This window comes from Poecile atricapillus, chromosome 2 (assembly GCF_030490865.1).
Source record: "Poecile atricapillus isolate bPoeAtr1 chromosome 2, bPoeAtr1.hap1, whole genome shotgun sequence".
NCBI classification, from domain to species: domain Eukaryota; kingdom Metazoa; phylum Chordata; class Aves; order Passeriformes; family Paridae; genus Poecile; species Poecile atricapillus.
Genome location: NC_081250.1, coordinates 23,035,847 through 23,055,301, shown reverse-complemented (window position 1 = coordinate 23,055,301; position 19,455 = coordinate 23,035,847). Strand labels below are relative to the sequence as shown.

Here is a 19,455-nt window from a genome sequence, read left to right as displayed (position 1 = left end):
ACTAGAACTACAGACCTTATACATTTTTAAAATGCTGCTGCAGGAAGATAGTCAGATGTGAAGGAATTTCATCCCTTAAAAAAAAGAATGCTGAAATATTCATTGAGCACGGAACTGGTTTGTATTAGCATGTCCTAAAACTATTTAAATTAAACTGGATGCAGGTGCCAGTGAATCTAGTCTAGCCCTCATTTCAAAAGCAGGAGAAAACAAGGCATTGGTTTTGAGCTGCAGTTTCACATTGTGGCTTTCAACAAAACACCCCAGTGTCTACGCAATATCTTAACTTCTGTAATTTCCAGGGTTCCTGCCATGATTCTTGAGAGCTGTTCTTTAAGCACCAGGATACCTGAATTGGATTAACAAAAGCCTGTTCTTAAGCATCTTGGGTCCTCTTGGAGCTTGGTCTACCACCTCTAGGGTCCTTCTTGGGTTGTTTCCTAAATACATCTGGAGTTTGTGTGGACTGTCTATTCCACATTAAAGTCCCACTTTCCCCAAGGCCCAAAAGCTTGGCTGAAATGCCAGTAAATCTTGTTTCAAGGAATACATTTGAGCTGATGCATTTAGTTTACCTTCAAAAGCTTAAAAAGAAAAGCAATGTTCGGAACGTGCAGAGATTCATAACTGCTCAGTGATGAAACACCAGTGATAATATTCCCCAAGTTCCAGATTTCCCTTCCCTCATGAGCACTTTTCAGGGGTGTTCTTTTGGGAGCTCCTTCTTGGAAAGAAGCAACTCCCAAAGCTCCTTCCAACACCGAGGTTGCATTTGCCCCCGCTGCCACATTGTGGAAAGCAGGCTTTCAATTTGGAAGCTACATTCAGCTAGATCCAGAAAACCTGGCCTGATTTCAGGGTAAGCCCAAATTACTGGAGTTCCAGAGACTGGGATAAGCAGCAGGGACATCTGAGACAGATAACAAAATTATGAGGATAGAAAAGTCCCTGGATGGATGCTTTTCCAGTAGTTATTGACTTGCTCAGAGGGTCATTGCTTGTTTGAGAATAACTTGAATTTAATTACACAGAACTTTTCTATCACTGGACCACAGAACAATTTCTCAATGAGGTAAGTATCACACTTCTCCTAGGATTATTCTACAATTTCCCAGTAACAATAATACATTGTCTGGTTTCAAGTCTGGCTCCGTAGGCAAAGCTGATGACACATTCTCCAGGGCAGGGCCTGAGCTTGTGGAATGGGGAATACCCTCATTAGAAGCTTAGCACTTTCAGTATCAAGCCCTAGAACATTTAAGAGATTCTTTAGAAATGAATAAACTGAGAGCTGCTACCATATAACAGATGGGGGCGGGGGGGGGGGGAAATCTTTGCACACTGGCAACTACTGCCAGCACCAATGCAGACTGGAGGCAGAACACTGCAGACTAAGAAAGGATAGCAGAGGTTACAGGTTTCCTGCTCTGGTTCAGTATCAGGCAGATCACAGTTTTATGATCACAACTCTATCAGGTCTAGCTTTGCTGGATTCTGCCATGCCAGGGCTGCAACTGGTTTTTTGTGAAGTTTAGAGACTCTTTATGGTGGGCAACACCACCCTCCACCTTCTGCACAAGCTCCAGATTTAAATCAGATCACCAGAAAAGAGCATGATTTGATGCCGCATTTCACTAACAGGTCTGGCTGGGGAAAGTCAGAAGACACAGTACAACTGGAACGAGGAAACAGTATGGTGGTGTCAGTATCTCTGCAGTGTTGAAATGTGCAACATGCTTGGTTTGGGAAGTCAGCCAGCATGACAGACCCACTGCTCACACCAGTGCCCGAAGGGGCAGGGTGTTCTGAACCCTTTCTCTGCCTGCCGAGGTGTTTCTCCTGTGTATGGAATCCTTACATGACACAAGTGTGGTGGTTAGGAACAGATAATGTTTGCATCTGAATCCCTAATGCTCTGAATGTGTATTGTCAATTCAAAAGTGGAGTCAACAGGTGAAGTCCCTTCCCCTGCCTCAGAGAGCTGTTGTGGAGTGCCAGCCTTCTCTTATGCTGAACACACATATGCCACTTGTCAGAGGAGTGTTGTAGTCACTGTGCACTTTCTCTTCACATTTATTTTTGTTTAAGATGAGGCATCAAATGGACAACTCTCATAAGCTGGAGAAAAAGGAGATCATCTCTTTATCCAAGCAGAAAATCCACAATAAAAAAACCCAGAAAATTTCAGACTAGTGTGAACCAATCTGTTTAGTACAGTGTTTCTTCAGTGTGGCTCCTGAACTGAAACATCAGTTCACATAACAAAGACCCAAGGCAGGGCCCTCTACACAGTATTGCCATTCAGTTCCCAGATGGCTTAATATTCCATGTTTGTATTTTTAAAGATATATTTTTGAAATATCCTTGCTTAGAATTTATGCATTTCCCTCATCATACAAATCAAAATTTTGCCTGGTGATTTGGCAGATTATGCTTACAGCCTCTGGTCACAGCTTTGCTTATAAAATTGTAAATTGTTAAATGGAATATTTACAACTTGTGATTTCCCAAGAGCAAAATATTGTTATTTTATATCCCCTTAAAAACCAAACCAAAACAACAAACCCCAAACAAACAAGCAACAGCAAGCGCTGAAACATAACAGACTGCCTTAAAAATGAACTTTTTTCACAACAGATCCTGGTACTTCTGGTTTTCATGACATCTCCACTAAACCTAATAGCTTTCTACAAGTAAGTTAATGATGTACTTGAAATGGTAAGTGATCTATATGAAGTGACTAATTTCTATGTTTGTTACCTAGAGAAAACTGCTGCATACATTCTGTTTGTTCCTGACCCCGAACGGGATAGAGTTAATCCACCTTAAAAACATCAGATGCCAATTTCAGAATGCAGCAGCTGTTGCTACTAACAGTAGCAGTGGTTCCAGAAAGGCAAACCAAAGCTTGTAATTTAAACATTAATCATACTCCCAAGACATGAGGCAGAGGAGGGTGATTAAATCCCAAATATTTTTCTTTATTTTAATTAGTGAAAGAATGTCCTGTCCTGTAAAAATACTAGTTCAATACATGTTCCTTTTGGCAGCATCAGCATCCTTCTCTAGGTACTTTTAATTTTTGTATAAATTATCACATCGGGTGGAGCTGTGCTCCCGCAGAGTCTTTAGCATGCAAAGCACACTCAGAGCGCAGGTCTATTTCTGTGGCAGCTGATGTAGCAGTATTATAAGAGTATTCCAGTTTTAAAATAAAAATGTGAGCTGACAACTGGAGATACTGTGTTCTTTATGAGCTGAAACATGGAGGTATTTAAGACCATCAACAATAATACTCTTTCTGCTTCTCCCTCCACCACACATGCAGACACCACAGATACTGTTCATCCTCTCTAAAATAAAAAGTATAGTATTAACAGGTGATCTTCCCCACACCTTTTATTCCTACCTTTGTTAGAGAAATCATTTTAAAAAGCCAACCAAACATTAGTAATACAATTTGCACTCAGATAATATCTACATGCAACTTGTTGCTATAAATATTAATTAATTGGATCACCAGTACCCATAATGCAACTTTATTTTGACCTACATGCCCTATGAACTAGATATTTTTTGGATTCAATTTCCTTAAAACCAACTGTCAGCATCATGCGATGGAAGAGATGAAAAATGAAAATGAGCGTTCCTGCTGTGCAGGTGAGTGACCTGTGGGAGACGGCTCTGCCTGCTAGGATTTTTACACGTACCATCAGACACAGACCAATTGATTAGATCATCTTATACCTGCCACCAACTAGGCTCAAGAGACTAATTAGAGAGAGTACTGCCTGCGCAGGCACCCCATTGACACCTAATTTGCTCAGCCAAAGCCTTTGGGGAGAATGTATTATCTCTGCAGCTGCACTTCATGCATTTCTGATTTGAGGCAGAAGCAAGGAGTACTTCTTCACTCTTTTGAGCAAACTGAGTATATAAGCCCTTAAGTGCTAAATACAAGCAGACAAATTAAATCTGGCCAGCTGCCATAAATCCTTTTTCCCCTTCAAATATATATACAGATATACATGCATACATGTTTTATATCTGTGTCTATGATATATGTGCACAAATGCAAACATACAAAAAATGTGTATGTATGAGTCTGAATGCGTGTAGAAAGGATGGGTATAAAAAGATATTTCTATAAATATATGCTTTAAAATATGCAATTGTCACACTGTACAGTCTGCCTTCCTTCACAGTTCCCTGTTTTACCTCTGTGAAATTTAAAAGAAATGCATTTGCTCTTACATATGAAAAATAAATGATCTGCAGTGTTGTTAGCTCAGGCTCAGAATTACCCCATGGACAAGGCTCAGTAGATGGATGCCTATAAAGTTGCTCTGAGTATCTTCAGAGGTGCTAATTCAAAGATTATTCAGTATACAGGCTAGCTTTGTTGGAAGCTTTTCTTCTATGGACTATACCTTGTTTGTGGTTTCCTGAGGAATACTATTCACTAAGGCTAAATATAAGGTTACTTAAATTGCTTTCTGCTGGGCCTTAGTTTTATCTAGTTATCCATGCCCCAAAATACACAGGAGAGGCAAGACTTAAGGCTGCCATTAAAAATTTATTCAGAAAAAAAAAAAAAAAGAAGAAGAGAAAGAGACACACTAGAGAAACTAGAATCTTTTGACAGACTGAGAAGGGTTTGAAGGAAATAATTTCAACTATAGACTGGTTAGTGGTTCCTGAACTCAGAAGCCTAGTAACACACAGGAACATAGTGGATTTGCATCACTTTTAAAATAGCACTGAAGCAAAGTATCTTCTTCCCTGTCATGTGTCTACAAAGCAACATTCAGAAGCTGAATAAGGCTGAATTATTGAAGCTTAATTTCAGTTTCTGTCAAAGCCCACATTGACAAGGTCAGTTTATAGTGTCAACTCAGGATCCTGCACCTCTGTAACTAAAGAAGTAAAGAAGCCCTAACAGAATACGTACAAATTACATGTGTGGCCAAAATACCAGGTTTGCAAAATATCTCCTTTGCAAAATACACTATAAATATGATTTCCAGTCCTGTTCCTAGGATGGGGGATAATTCAATACAGAGAGATTGTCCTCACCTTTGTCCCCTCACACAGGCCACATCTTTACCAGTTCACTTCATATTTCTTTAGCTATTTAATATCACTTAATGTTTAAATGACACCTCTAGATTATCTTGGCAATTGTGGGCTACTACTACTCTTCAACAGATGCAGCACTGTACAGGATACTTATAATAATTTTAAGTACTGTGAGTACTTAGCAGTAACCATATTTGACAAATAAGCGCAGAATTAACTGGTTAATTTCTTCTGTTTTCTTCTCTTGTGTCTTAGTTACTGGTATTCTTAAACATAAGGGATTTCCCAGACTCTACATAAAGTAATGAAAATTGCTATATATTCTTCACAGTTCTAACATATAAATCATAATACAGATCCTGATGCTGTGTTACGAATTCCTCTCTCCACAAAGAATTTTTCAGTGATTGACTTTGCCTCTAAGCAGAGCCCTGCAACTCTAAATAGATTTGTGTATGGGAGTTGATTGCAGTTTCAGGGTGGGTGCAAAGGGATGACCCTAAAAGAAGTGAGTGCTAGACAAGGATTGTAAACTAGTAAGAAAATAAAAAAAAAAAACCCAGAATAGTAATACAATTATAAACTAAATTATTTTATGAGCATACTTTAAATAAGTGACATAACCTTTGAAAGGTGAGATGTCTGTGGCAGTGTGGATATGGGGCTGGAAAGCAGAAACCAGGATTTTAGCTTTGCTGCTGAGTGTGACTATAGGCAAGTAATTTCATCCCACTGCAACCTGTTTTGTAACAAGGGTCCTGGTTTATGTCCCAGACTCTGGGTTTAGAGTGTCTCCCCAAATTAGTGTCCAGTTTTAGCTGGAACCGCCAATAGTTCAAATTATGTAAATACAGTTAAATTTATCAAAAATGCAATATTAGAACAGTTGCAACATTTGGTAGTTGAAACTACCAAATCTTGAAACTTGAAATCTTTATGTGGACTGTGAGTTTTCCAAATTGTACCTTTATTCACAGTATGAATTCAAAATTAAAGTCCTGCATCACCTGACTCTGTGAATGTGCATCCATTCTGAAGAGCCAAGACTTACCCTTAAATTACACACCAGTTGCTAAGTAGCATATATGCATATCAATAATTGCAAACCAACCCTGTGAACTTTGCACACAAGTCTCTACAAAATATTATAATGAATTCCTTCAAAGTGAGAAGAAAAAAAGGAATACAAGCCTGATCTTCACTGTAATATATTTTATTCATAATATTAATTTCCAATGTTATTTAATAATGTGATTGGTTTCACTGTTGATTTGTAGGTATACTTTTAACCTTCTAGTGGCTGTGGTAACTTCCAAATCAGTTTTCTACAAGCCTTTCAGCAAAAACTCTTTCCTACCCTAGCTGCCCACAGCTGAAGTTTTTTCTTTGAGTTGAGAACAAAGTCCACAAAGCCCTTCACAATTACCATTTGAATAAGGCTTCACATGAAAAATGGCCAGGACTGAATCTACTACACGTCTAGTTTTTCAGAATAAAGCACAGCCCTCTGTGAGTGAGCTCTGGGAAAACTAGTACTTCAGATGAAGATACTATAAAAATAGCAGTGTTATTGAGCTTAATATAGTTTGCAAGCAAAGCCATAGAAACCTTATTAAAAACAAAAACACAAGTTGAAGATTTTGGTACACATCAAGAACCGAAAAATATTAGTGCTAGTTGTTTGCAAGAATAGACTTCTCAAACCTGACAAACAGCCAAATCCCTACAACTTCTTCTAACCTTTTTTCTATCTGATTAACGTGATATATCTGAATTGCTATGCTTCTCAGCCTGATAACTTGCAAAAAAGCCTGACAAAGAGGAATTGACTGAACATGAATTGGAGAAATGCTGTCTCCCTGGATCTATAATGAGAGAACCCAAACCTACAATTGCTGCCAGTGTTTGACACAATGAGATCCTTATCTCACTGGTAGCACCAGCTCTCATCTCATCTCTGAAACAGATAAGTAAATGCTATGCCTGAATAAAATTTGTGGATACCTTAATTAAAATATCTGAAATTAAAAAAAAAAAAAAAAAAAGAAAGCCTATCTGTTACAGTTGTATATAGCAGAACTCAGAAAGGAAATACCTGTTGGAAAATGATATGAAGGCATTAATGCCCTCGTTAACAGGTTTGTTACTGGTTTGAACTTGTCTCTGGAGAAAAGGAGGTCCAGAATGGCTGGTGAGAGATCTGCTCATTGCCAAACTCTCTTGCAGAGCTAAACAGTCAAGGGATGGGAGATTCCCTACAAGCAATTGGGTGTGAGTGAGCTTAGCTGTGGTACCCTTCTACCATGTCTCACCTTTGTGGCAGAGCCAGCTTAAGAAATTCCCATTGCTGCAAATCTAACTCCTTGTTCCTGCCCTGCCCCTTGTGCCCCTGTCACTCGTAGTGTGAAATTTTCTGTGGAACTCTTTGTACACTGTATCACTAAAGGTATCAGAAGTGACATTTTTATGTAGAACTTCATAGTGAAGTAATCCAGTTAGCATCAAACTTCCAACTAACTTCATCACAGCTAACGGGATTGAAAACTGGTGAGGGAGCAAGAAGGAACTGCCTGGATAGAGCTAGACAGAAACTTACCACGCTGTTCTTGTTTGCAAAGAAAAAATGATGGAGTAACATCCTTATTTTTCATCAGCAGCATTCCCCAGTGCATTACTAGGAACAAAGGTTCATTCTAAAATCTGAATCCACTTCCCAACTCACAAATGGCTAATTATTTTCAGGTATCCAGAAACACTGTGAAATCTGCCTTAGCCAGCCACTTAGGGGAACAGACAGAAGTTGTCATATAATGACCTACTAATTAAAAAGGAAGAAAACCATACTCTAAAGATCTGGGAATACCCGTAAAATAGCCTAATAAGGATAATCTCCAGTACATGTTTCAAGGGAGCAGCAAACAAGAGATGGCTGAGAGCCCATGCCTCTGACTGGAAGTTCTTTGAATTTTTTAGGTTGGTTTTAATTTTCTTTAGCAGCAAGAATATGTTGGCCTGCCAGCATATCAAGGAGATGTTTAACAATTTGTGAAGCTTCAAGTCATATTTAACCAGAATTCAGAGAATTCAGACAGAATAGAAAAGCATCTGATTCTTTATAGGTCACTATCTAACTTTGAATGAAGAATATAACCCTAGAGTTCAGGGAAAGCAGATCAACTGTGCCCTCCAAATACCACAAATGAAACTTACTGACTGCCAGTGTAAGGAATGATGGTAGCTGTTATGAACAGTGCTATTTATCAACTCAAACCTAAGCATATTTATTTGTTTGTTTGTTTATATTATTTGCAAAACAGCTGACCAAAAACCCAAAATAAAATTATGTGCTTGATTATCTCTTTCCACTTCTCCCCCCTCTAACAAGAAGAAGTACATATCTTCAGAGAATTTAATCAGAAATTTATTTCTGCTTTTCCCTGTCATGGCTTTTATCCCCAAAGCGAAGTCTGCTGGACAAAATGACATGTGAAAGACTAAATGCCCGCCAGATGACTCATTAGCATTTACCTCCTCCCAAAAATTAAGCCCTGCCTCATGTAAAAATTAAAGTATGCACACGTACTTAAAAATAGGGCATTTTGTATACATGTGATTGTTAATATTAGTCAAGTTACTTCTTGAAAGCTAAGTAGTCTTGGAACAAATTTAATGCTGCTGGTTTAATCAGTGCAGAGTAGCTGTGGGATAGTCTAGAGATGGGTGTGGACCGTTTTGCTCTAACAAAGATTCCTTGGAATTTAAAAATGCCTCTGCAAGGAATCACAACACTATAAACTACCTCAGACCCCACAGATAAATGCTAAGCATTATGAAAACAAAGTGTGAATGTTTATCACTACCACAATCGCTCTAGTAGCCTGCAAGTACCTACAAGCAGCTTGGAATTAAGTCATGTCATTTTTTTTCTTTGAGAAGACAGGGTGAGTGTTCAGGTGCAGAAGAAAGAAAAAAAGAAGGATAGGTAAACAAAAGAAAGTCCATTTCTCACCTGCATTTTTATTTCCATTAGTGTTCTTCCTAGAAAGTACTTTTCAAACCAGCAAGGAATTTTAAATCTGGAATGCAGAATTATGAATGCCTTTGTTTTAGCTTGACAGAACCGATATTATTGCAGCTGCATTCTGGATAGTAATAGATCTTTCTAGGTAAACACCATCTGGTTATACATTCTATTTGCTGCTGTGACTTTTGAGAGACTGAGCATCATGGCAAAGGAGTCATGTCAATTAAAATACATTTTTTAGGACAGCACTGCAACACTTAGACATATATAAGTTGGACAGAAAGCAGATCTCACATGCTGAAGCAGAAGGATTTTTCCCATGACTGTAGTATATTATATTGTATTAATGGCAAATTTAAGTAATAGACATATTTAAATTTTGGAATACATTTCCAAATATGATTATGTCCTAAGCTCTTAATCTATGTGTCCACCCATACCATGAATGCCATACAATGGTATTTATTGACAGAGATATCAGGAAGTCTTTGCAGTTGACATTTTCAAGCCTCAGTTGTTTCCCAGCCTGAGAGTTCCTAAGACTAGAATGGAACAGAGGAGAAAAAAATCCCAGTTTAGGAAATGCAATGGTGTCTTTATGAGGTATTGCTTGTCTTCATGCTCGTTCCCTAGAGGATGTGCTGATACTTGCTGAATACTGCTATGCAGTCCTTTCACCTATACAGCTCCCACTTGGGATTTTTGCTGTAAATCTGCGTTAGAAATAGTTACTGGCAGCTTCAGGCCAGCTGCTTTCTTCCCTGCCAGTTCCATTTTTACATACAAAACCATATGGAGCACTAAACCAGAAATATTTCCCCAGTGCAGTCTCTGTGGCATTAAATAGAAAAAATGTTCCAGAATTAGCACCTCTGCAGAGCATCACTACAGCAATGAGGATATTCTGTCTAGTACATAAGGAGATCACAAAGCAGCTCAGTGATTTTATTTCTCACAGCTCCCACTCTGGTTGAGATATGAACCTTTTCCACATATATGACTAAGATGCTCAGATATTAGGCATGGTTTGTGAAATCCAGCGTGAGATTCCTCTCATAGACATAACTTTTAGAAACCAAGCAGGATCTACACCCTTTGAAAACCAGACCTCCTTCAGACATTACATAGGCTTCCCCCTTCCTTTTCGTTTTTTAAAAGACTTAAGTGTTTTTAAAAACCAGTCTCGCACACTAGAGAGGCTTGTGGCAGGAGCAGTAGATGTCAAATCAGGTGCAACAAATGGTGCATTTTGTGGTATGCAAAGACAGGGATCATGATAAGATGGAGTACTAAAGGCTTTTCTTTCAAAAGTGGTATAACCATCGGTTTTCTTGTAACTGCAAGAAAAACTTAATCTTTTTTTTTTTGAAGCTCCATTATAAAAGTAAGGTTTTGCATAGCTCATTTAAATAGTTTAAATGACACAAGGTTAAGAACAGGAAAGCCTTTCACCAAAGGTGGTTAGTCCTTTTCAAAGATTTCATATTATTCGAAGCTTACTTTCACTGCATTCTTTTACCTTGGCTGCTTCCCAAGTGGGTATAAGTTAATTAAATAGGATTTTGACCCTTTAACCTTCCCTATAAACTGCATCTTTACCTAACTCTATTTAAATAAATCAGATAAAAAACCTATCCTAGCAGAATATATATTTTTACAGCTGCGGAAAAAACAAACATGTCTATTAAGCTTATTTGTAAGTACTTAGTAGTCAAAGCAACAACCAAGACTCATGGATGATTTTAATTAAAATAAATCTGGGTGGGCACATAAATTCATTTATGATGGTTTTTTCAAACTGAAATTTCTCTAGCATTACTGAACAGCAAAGCACTACAGTAAGTTCTCATTTGTTTGTGGCTACTGAAGCTCAGTCCACCTGATTAGCTTGTATTCCTGTTGAGTAATGTAAGGTGTAAATTGTATCTACAAAAAGTATCAGAGACATGAGGCTGAAAATGGTTACAGGAAAGAAGAGAAAGAAAGAGCAGAACAGATGGACAGATAACAGCTATACAGAATGATACCCAGCACCTCTGTAACTGACATGCTCTGGGTTTAAATATCAAAAGGAGGTGAAATAGATGCATCAGGAGAACGTTGAATTGTTCTCTACAAACAGATAGTGTGGCTTTCTGTATCTCATTAGCCCTTTTCACCTTAAAGTACAGGCTTCTGATTATTAGACCCTTCCAAAAAGTCTTTTAAGTTCATCCAGAAACAAAAATACAATTTAGGTATGAAGAATGATAGCAGTTATGTATGGAAAAATGAGAAACTAGCTCATGCATAAAGAATGAACAAAGAACTAAGCTGCCTCTTTGTGCCTAAGTGATGTGCTCAGGTCTCTGCATCGGCAGTAACAAAGACTCTGCTACTGGAGTCTGAGCATTGATCACATCTCTCACCCCCAGCAGGGACTTCTAAAACTGAGTTCATCACAGAAATAAGTCCTTACAAAACGCAGGCCTTTAGTTTGATATATTAATAGTGATACCATCTAACCACCTCACTGGTTATTATGTTCAAATTTTGCAGCCATTGGGTGATAAATACATGCCTTTTCAAGGGCACTAGTTTTTGATCCTTGACTGGGACATGTTTGCCCCTTTCCTGACATTCTCTCGACCCATCCTTGCTGAATAAACAGCAGGAAGACAGCAACAACAATCATATTATGCATAAAAAGACCTCACTGCAGCATGAGCAGAGACAGGCACAAGCGGGGAGGCAGACCTCTGCACCAACACACATCTCCCAAGGTGCAACTCATCTCATTGTAAGTGTTTGGGGGTTCTTGATGGCATCATGCATCATCTTTGTCCACCTTAGTCAAACTATGTTAGACCAGGGTTGTTACCATGCACATGCTGTGATAAAAAGGATTAACAGGAATAAGGTCTTCCATTTCTCATATTGCACAGGAGAGGATCATATACTGCCAACAGGAAGACTTCTCTGCTCCTCTTCACTATCCCCAAAACAAGGCTATCTAAAGAAATATGTAGCAATAGAGAATGTCCAAAGGGGGGGGAAAAAAAAAGAAAGGATCATAAAAGGCATTGGAAATTATAATAAATAGTTTAAAGTCATGTCAACAGCCTGTAACTCTCTCTCCTCAAACATTTTTATCCTGTCAAGTAATAACTGGCAATAATGGTACTGTAAACTCAGAGAGATACATTCTTTCTGCTTTGAAATGGCTTTGCATAGTTATTTTAATTATTTTCCTTCTATAGGAAGTAGAGGATGAAAAAGATTTCTGAAATAAGAAATGTTATTGTTAACTCACTAATCAAAGCTGAGGGACTTAGGGGCAGTCTGGTTCCTGAAATATCTTTGAGCTTATTTTACAGAATTGACTTAGTTGGTGGTATCCCTGTCACATGGATTTCAATGCAAGGCACCAAAACTTTCTTTATGCAGAAGTACAATGGACAACATTGGACACTGAAATCATATCCTGGAAAATTCTAGATCACTAATACTTTAAACAGGGAGTATTTATTAATTTTAAGAAGTTAATTTTTCATTTGTAAATGCCTATTTATGAGGTGATTGAGTTTTGAGTCAATGTGTAAATTACACACACTGTTATTTATTTTTCAAACATAAAATACATATCCCTGGTGTTTTGAGAAACTACTGACCATTAAAAATGAAAGCAAGGGTTTGGTTTCTCTCTGATTCTGGGGGCACCACAGATGAGATGGTTATGAGCTTCCCTATTTTGCTTCTGATATTCGACATGCTGATGGCTTGGGACCAGTGGAGTAGCTGGGGGCAATCCAGGTATCAACAGAGAGCTGCTAAGGGGACCTTGGAAAAATGCCCAGACAATGGCCAAGGAGCCCCGAGTGGCACAGCAGACCAGGAGGGGAGCCTGCAGCCAAAGCCAGCCAGTCACACAGCTACAAACTACGAGGTTTCACAGCAGAAGCTGCTATAATATGGAAATAGATTCTTACCCTCTAGGCCCATATGTCATCACACCAAGCTAAGCTGAAGCTGCCAACTAAAATGGGCAATTTCACATGAACTTGGCAGGGTGACTGCCAGCACAGAGCTTGTTTTCCACTGGTGCCACCCACTCTGCTAATCCAATTCTGTCTCTTGATTTGCTTTTAAATAATAATGAACATAGCAGATGGGAGGGGAAAACGTTGCTGGCTGTTAAACCAGCATGTGAGTGAGGCTCTTTGCTTTTCACATATCTTGTGTAAACTAGCTCTAAATGCATTGTCAAGTGATTAATAGTGGTTAAAAAAGAAAGCCAGGATTTGCCATGTTCTCAGTCATTTAATCTTTGACCAGGACAGGCAGGCAAACAAAACAGTCAGAAGAGTAACATGTTCAAAGAGAAAGAACCAACTTCCATAACATTTAACTTTGATAAAGGTAGGCATGGACTCTTTTTCCCATCTTTGCAAGTATCAATTTTGGTGGGTTTTTTTGGGCAGTGGCATAATATGGGGCTGCTAAGCACCAGAGCAATATTAAAAACACCTTTCAAGTTAAACACACAATGATCAGGACAGGCATTATTGAGTGTAATGCCGTGACTGACTCCTTTTTGACAAGGAGAGAGGAAACAGGCTGAAGCAGCAGGTTAGGGAATAGGGATGTGAGTGCCAGGAAAAAGGGAGGCATGGAGAGGCAGTGGGCAGACAGCAGAGAGCAAACAGCCGGGAGGCTGCCTGTCTCTTCAGCAGCAGCAGGAGGACCTATTGTTCCTGGGTCACACAACATTATCTCCTGCCCAACAAACAGCAGGTAAGCTTGTTTGCACAATGCGCCGTGTTTTCTCTTGTGTCAGCCTGACACAGAAGATAATCACCTCCTACTGCTGTCTACTGACCTCACACTGAGGGCTGAAAGGTAGGAATCCCACTGGCAGCACATCTCAACGAAGGTGAAAGAAGGTATCGGTAAGAAGGGATCAGTATGATTCTATACACCAAAACCTCTTCCACTTTATCAGTTTCTGAAAATTTGGGAACTTAAAACTCCTAAAAGGAGTTAAAATGCTTGTGAAATATCTCGAATCCCTTGTACACCTGTAGTAGTTTTTAACACATGGTCATTTTCTTGTCCCCAAAGAAAACATTGCCAAATTTGCTGCTCAAACTATATGCTGCTTTTGTAAGACAAAGGGTTTTATTGAAAATAAGACCCTTGATTCCTTTACTGTGGAAGTTGGAAGGTCTCAAATAAGTCGAATAGGCTGACAAGAAAAAATAACAAAGTTTCAGTAGCTGAATGCTTGGAAAGTTGCATTTGAGTCCTGCTTCTGCCATAGTTCTGAGATGATGATAGGAAACTGTTATCAGAGCTCTTAGTAGAGAAGTTATGTTAACTTTTTTTTTTTTTGAAAAAAAAAAAAACCCAGAAATTCACGTGGCAGCTCTCATTTTCTTTGTAATTCAAGATGGATCCTGGCTGGGGCTCCAGATAGGCTGAGCATTCACTGTTCCAGCTGAAGTCAATGCAGAATGAAATCCAATCTGAATGTATTGAGCACTAAAGGATGCAAGGAGCTCTGAAAAATCAGGCAAGAATAATTGATTCATTTTTAACAATTGCCATTTTAATACCTGTGCTTCAGCACCTAGTGCATAAAAATGGACACCTTGATACCATGTCAGCTCATGGGGGGACTGTGAAAGTGGCTTCACAATGCTGGCAAAGAACTAGGACAGAATGCAAATCATGAAAAGCCACCATGGGAACTAATCCATATCTGGTGCAGATTATGGATGCTATAGCCATAATGCATAGGATGAAACACTGAATGATGAAGATGAAAGGAAACATTAACTATCCATCTGTGTCCACAATCCATTATCCTACAGAAAAGTGACTTGAGAGCCCAAAGAAATGAGAGTATATGATCCTGACAAATGAGAATTGTAGATGAGTGCATAAACCACAGATGGACAAAATTAAATTTGAAACATTAATTTTTGTATTTCCTAAGTAGTATTTGAATTTACCACTTTAATAAATTTTGTGAAGCAGACTTTAGAAGCAGACAGTGTTGCTAAGACCTCATGATACATCTTCCCAGTTAGTCACATACAGGATGAAGAGATTCCAAATATGAAACATAAGCTTGTCTCAAATTTACTATCAGTTTCTTTGCCTTTCAACTGAAATATTTTGTCTGGTTTGAGGTTGCAAGGCCACAGTAAAATAATTTGAGACAGCAACCTTTGATAATACAGGTTAACAGATATTTCATTGTGTGAATGTTACAATCTCTGTTTTTCCATCTAATGTAGGGAGTTTAGCATATGCCTTCTAAAAACTGAAAGAATTTCATACAGGCATCTGTACTGGCCTGTTCTTTGTACTAATTAAATTAGTTTCCTGTTGAGTAAGTAAAGTACTGGCAGCCAGGAACAGTTGGGGAGACAGCTCAGAGGCTTAAGCACTGAACCATGAACTTTTCTGTTTACTACAACATTAAACAAGTAGACACTCTTGCTGACATTATGGGGAATGAAAGAGCATTCTGTTAAGATTGTTGTTTCATTACTGTTCGTGAACTACTGATCTTCATAAAGAGACATTTTTAAAGATACAAAAGGTATTTCATTTGATACAGTTAACTAAATAAACTCATTATTTGGTTTAAAAATACGTGTGTCAAAGTTAAAGCTGAATTTGAACTTCAAATCTAAGGGGTCAAAACTCAGAAGGGAGAAATAAGTCAAAGTGCCACCCAATAACCCGGCTGTGTCTCTGGTTCTGCACCTCCACTCTAATGATCACAAAGATGAAAACTTTATATGACACACAGATCTTCAGCCCAAGCACCTCACAAGGGGCACTGACACCTTGAAGGAGCAGGGCAAGAGACATCATGTCTCTGATCTTCTATACTAGTGGCTTTCAGCAACTGCTGGAGAGTTTGCCATTTGTTTAAGTAAAGCATAATGACAAGGAAGCACAAGCAGTATGTGAATAGAAGATCTAAATAGCTGTTTTTACTTCAGTTTCATTTTTCCTTGTAATGTAAGACCTCTTAAAATATTATAAATTGTTTACATTAAAATATACATGCTTACTACAGTACATATACACTGAGCCTTTGTGTGCATATATTTAGCTCAAAGCTAATCTCTGAATAAAAGCCCTTTCTGGAAATAGAGATTTATAAAAAGAAATACTGATAAACTTTCAACTATCGGGACTCTAGTGGTCACTGCAAAAACAGCACTGCAACACAAAACCTGTGTGATTTTGCAGATCACCCCATAAATCTTCCTTTGTCCCATGAGTTTAAGTTTTCAGCCAAGAAAAACAACATTCTTCATAAAATTAATGAAAACAAGCTGCTCTTTGCCTACAGAAAAGGATTTTTCTTAATTACATTTTTTGCTTTGAATTATATATCCTGTAGTTTGATTAAATTCCCTTAGAAGTCAACTAAAAATTAGAGCTTTGCAGAGTGAACCTCAAACATGGTGTTTACTTGGAGAATATAAACCCACTGTGCATTTGGAAGGTGATATTTAAAGCAAGAATAAGAGCAATACGCAAGACAGTTTTTATTATTTTCATTATGTCACTGCATAAATTTATTTTCAGGGCTTAGAATTTGCAGAGAAATATGATCTGGCCAATGTATTTATTAGGCATAAATGGTCTGTGTAAATGAATGTAGATAAAGCAAGAATACTGGAATTCCGGTTAATCCCTTGAGGCAGTAAATCAGGATTTCTAAGGCACTTAATGCAAAATATCTGCATCAAGGGGTTAAATATATAAAATATGAAAAGTCAAAGACAAGAACAAGATTAAAAGGTTACATGGAGACGGTGTTGAAAAATCTGGAGCCTGCTGCTAAATAGATATCCAACAGGCATTTATTTAGGTTCACTGGCTGCAGCAGCCGCTGGCATACTCTAAATGAACTCATACAACAAATAAAACTCAAATTCTAGTGTCCATCTTTGATCATTTTTTAGAACCAAAGCAGAAAATTTCATAGAGAACCAAGCTATGTGGACATGATTAAGCTAATGCAACTAATTGCCCTAACTGAAAAATAAAAATGCCAGTTCTCTATATCCTTGCTGCATCCTCATTGCCTCAATACTTCAGATGAGCCCTGGATCCTTCCTGGCAGACTGTGCCTAATCCCCAGTAGGGACAGCAGACAGAGAAAAGACATCACTCATTAATTTAAGCACTAATTGAATCAGTTCCTATTCAGCTGAAAATCTCCCTCTACTCCAGAGTGAAACCAGTCCCAAAACCTAAGTATTTACCAGGCCTAAATCATAATTAGACTGAAAAACAATTTTCTTTTTCTCTGGCTCCCAACGCTTTCACACAAACAAGACTTTAGAAGACTTTTTGTGTATGTACTACTAAATAAGAATTACTTGAAAAAACCCACTCCCAAATCCTAACCACCCTAACCAACAAAAAAATGAATATATTGCTCATTCGAACAGCAGTGTTCCCCGAGGTTCTCTGTGCAGCAGATGTATTCCTAACGTGACTGCAGCTATCACCCATGACCAGCAACTGAGCTCCAAAGCTCAGAGGTGCACTTTGTTTTAAGTTCTAAGGCAACAAGACATACCTTGATATATATATATATATTTCTGCTTTTATGCACACACATGGATAAAACTGATGTTTTTTTTTTTTAACTACTGAAGCTCTGACCCTTTCAGGGGCTCCATGCAAAGAGGCCAGTACCCACACAGAGCTTGTTTGAAGCCAATGTGGTTTTCCCGGTGGGAGACAGGAAGAGATGGGAATTACTGAGTTAAATTTGTATATTGGTATTTTCAACATAGATTAAATATTTGCAGCTAAAGCAATAAATACTGAAATCCTGCTATGCATTGATACCTTTTAGATCTCTGGGAAGGCAAGTGACCTTGGTCCTGCTTCTGTCGTTCTAAACTTAAAAGTTTTAAACCTTAAACAAAATTTAGTCCAGATTGAGAGAAGGATTCCTAGTCCCCCCTGGTACTCCAGAAACCTCATTTGCTTCAGTAGGTCTTAATCACATCCCTAAAGCTAAATATTTTTTCAGCTATGTTCCTAAATTGAGTTTTGTATGAACAGTAGAAGACAAAAACCTTCTATATGTATGACAAATTACAGTGCTCATCACTTTTGTACAGCAAGGTCTTACCAAATACTATTTCACAATTCAAGGAAGGCATTCAAATTCCTATGAAGAGATCCAGAGGATTAGCTCTTGTACACATGTTTTCCTGTTTGGGACAAGGCTGACAAAATCTGAATGCTGAAATTCTGAGCATGGTGAAACATACTTGTTGGACCTTTTAACCTATAATTGATAGCAAAAACTATATGTTGTAAAATCTGAGCCTAGCTGAGCAAGCTTTAGGGCATTTTCTCACTTGTTATTTTGCCTCTTGATTATCAATCATGCTCAGAAAGAAGCCACCAGAAAAGCCCAGGGAATGGCTAATAGTCTCAAAGCCACTATTTAAAAAGAAGATATTGATAGAATTAGCTAGCATATAAAAAATGTGTGAACTGTGATTTGTGCTCATTATGAGCACAGTTTATTTGTAAAAATTGGCTATTATGACTACCATGTATTTGTCAAACTTGATTGTAAAATGGCATTCTTTTGACAAGCCATTTTACAGTGATACAAACACCAAATGAAGACAACATACAAGTGCTTACTTGGGAGAAGAAACTCTTGAAAATAAAGGACATTTTAATAATTACTTTTATTCATTTCACGAAGCTGGTACCTTAACTCCCCTGGGTCTCTGAATGAGTATGTGAAAATCCAGGGATATTCAGATATTCACAGCGTTGCTAATTCATCTGGATTTGACCTCTGAGGAAGAGTTTGTGTCATCATGGAGCAAAAGCTCTGGTAAAACATTTGTCTAGATAAAAGACCTCAAGCAGTTAACCTGCACAGCAGAGGCAATGCAGCTGGGCACGAGGATAATGACCTCTACCCAAATGGGGAAGGTACATCAATGTAACACTACGACAGCAAGACAAAAGATGACGGCAGCTCAGCAGGAAAACATTAGCAGTGATATAATTCTTGGTACTGTATGTGAAGAAATGCCTTAAGAAGTACAATGCCTATCTGTTTTTCCCTAAAAATTATTTCAAGTTTTAATATTAAAAAAATTAAACATCACACCCAACTTTGTTCTTCACTTTTATTTTAAATCTTGCTTTCATTCTGTTCTGTTTTTTTCTAAATAAAAATCCTGATAGAAGTAAATACCCCGTGCAGGTAAAAGTTACAATTCAGATGGAATAAACTTTCCTCATTTGATACATGAATTATTGGATGGATGATTTTCTGACTTCAGGCAGTTATG

The 19,455-nt window shown here is 38.1% G+C and overlaps 1 protein-coding gene across 1 annotated transcript in view; it reads right to left on the bottom strand.

The window, feature by feature from the left end:
- CDK14 (cyclin dependent kinase 14) overlaps positions 1-19,455 on the bottom strand; it is a 316,030-nt gene that overhangs the window by 5,176 nt on the left and 291,399 nt on the right. The gene's annotated exons all lie outside the window — the stretch shown is intronic.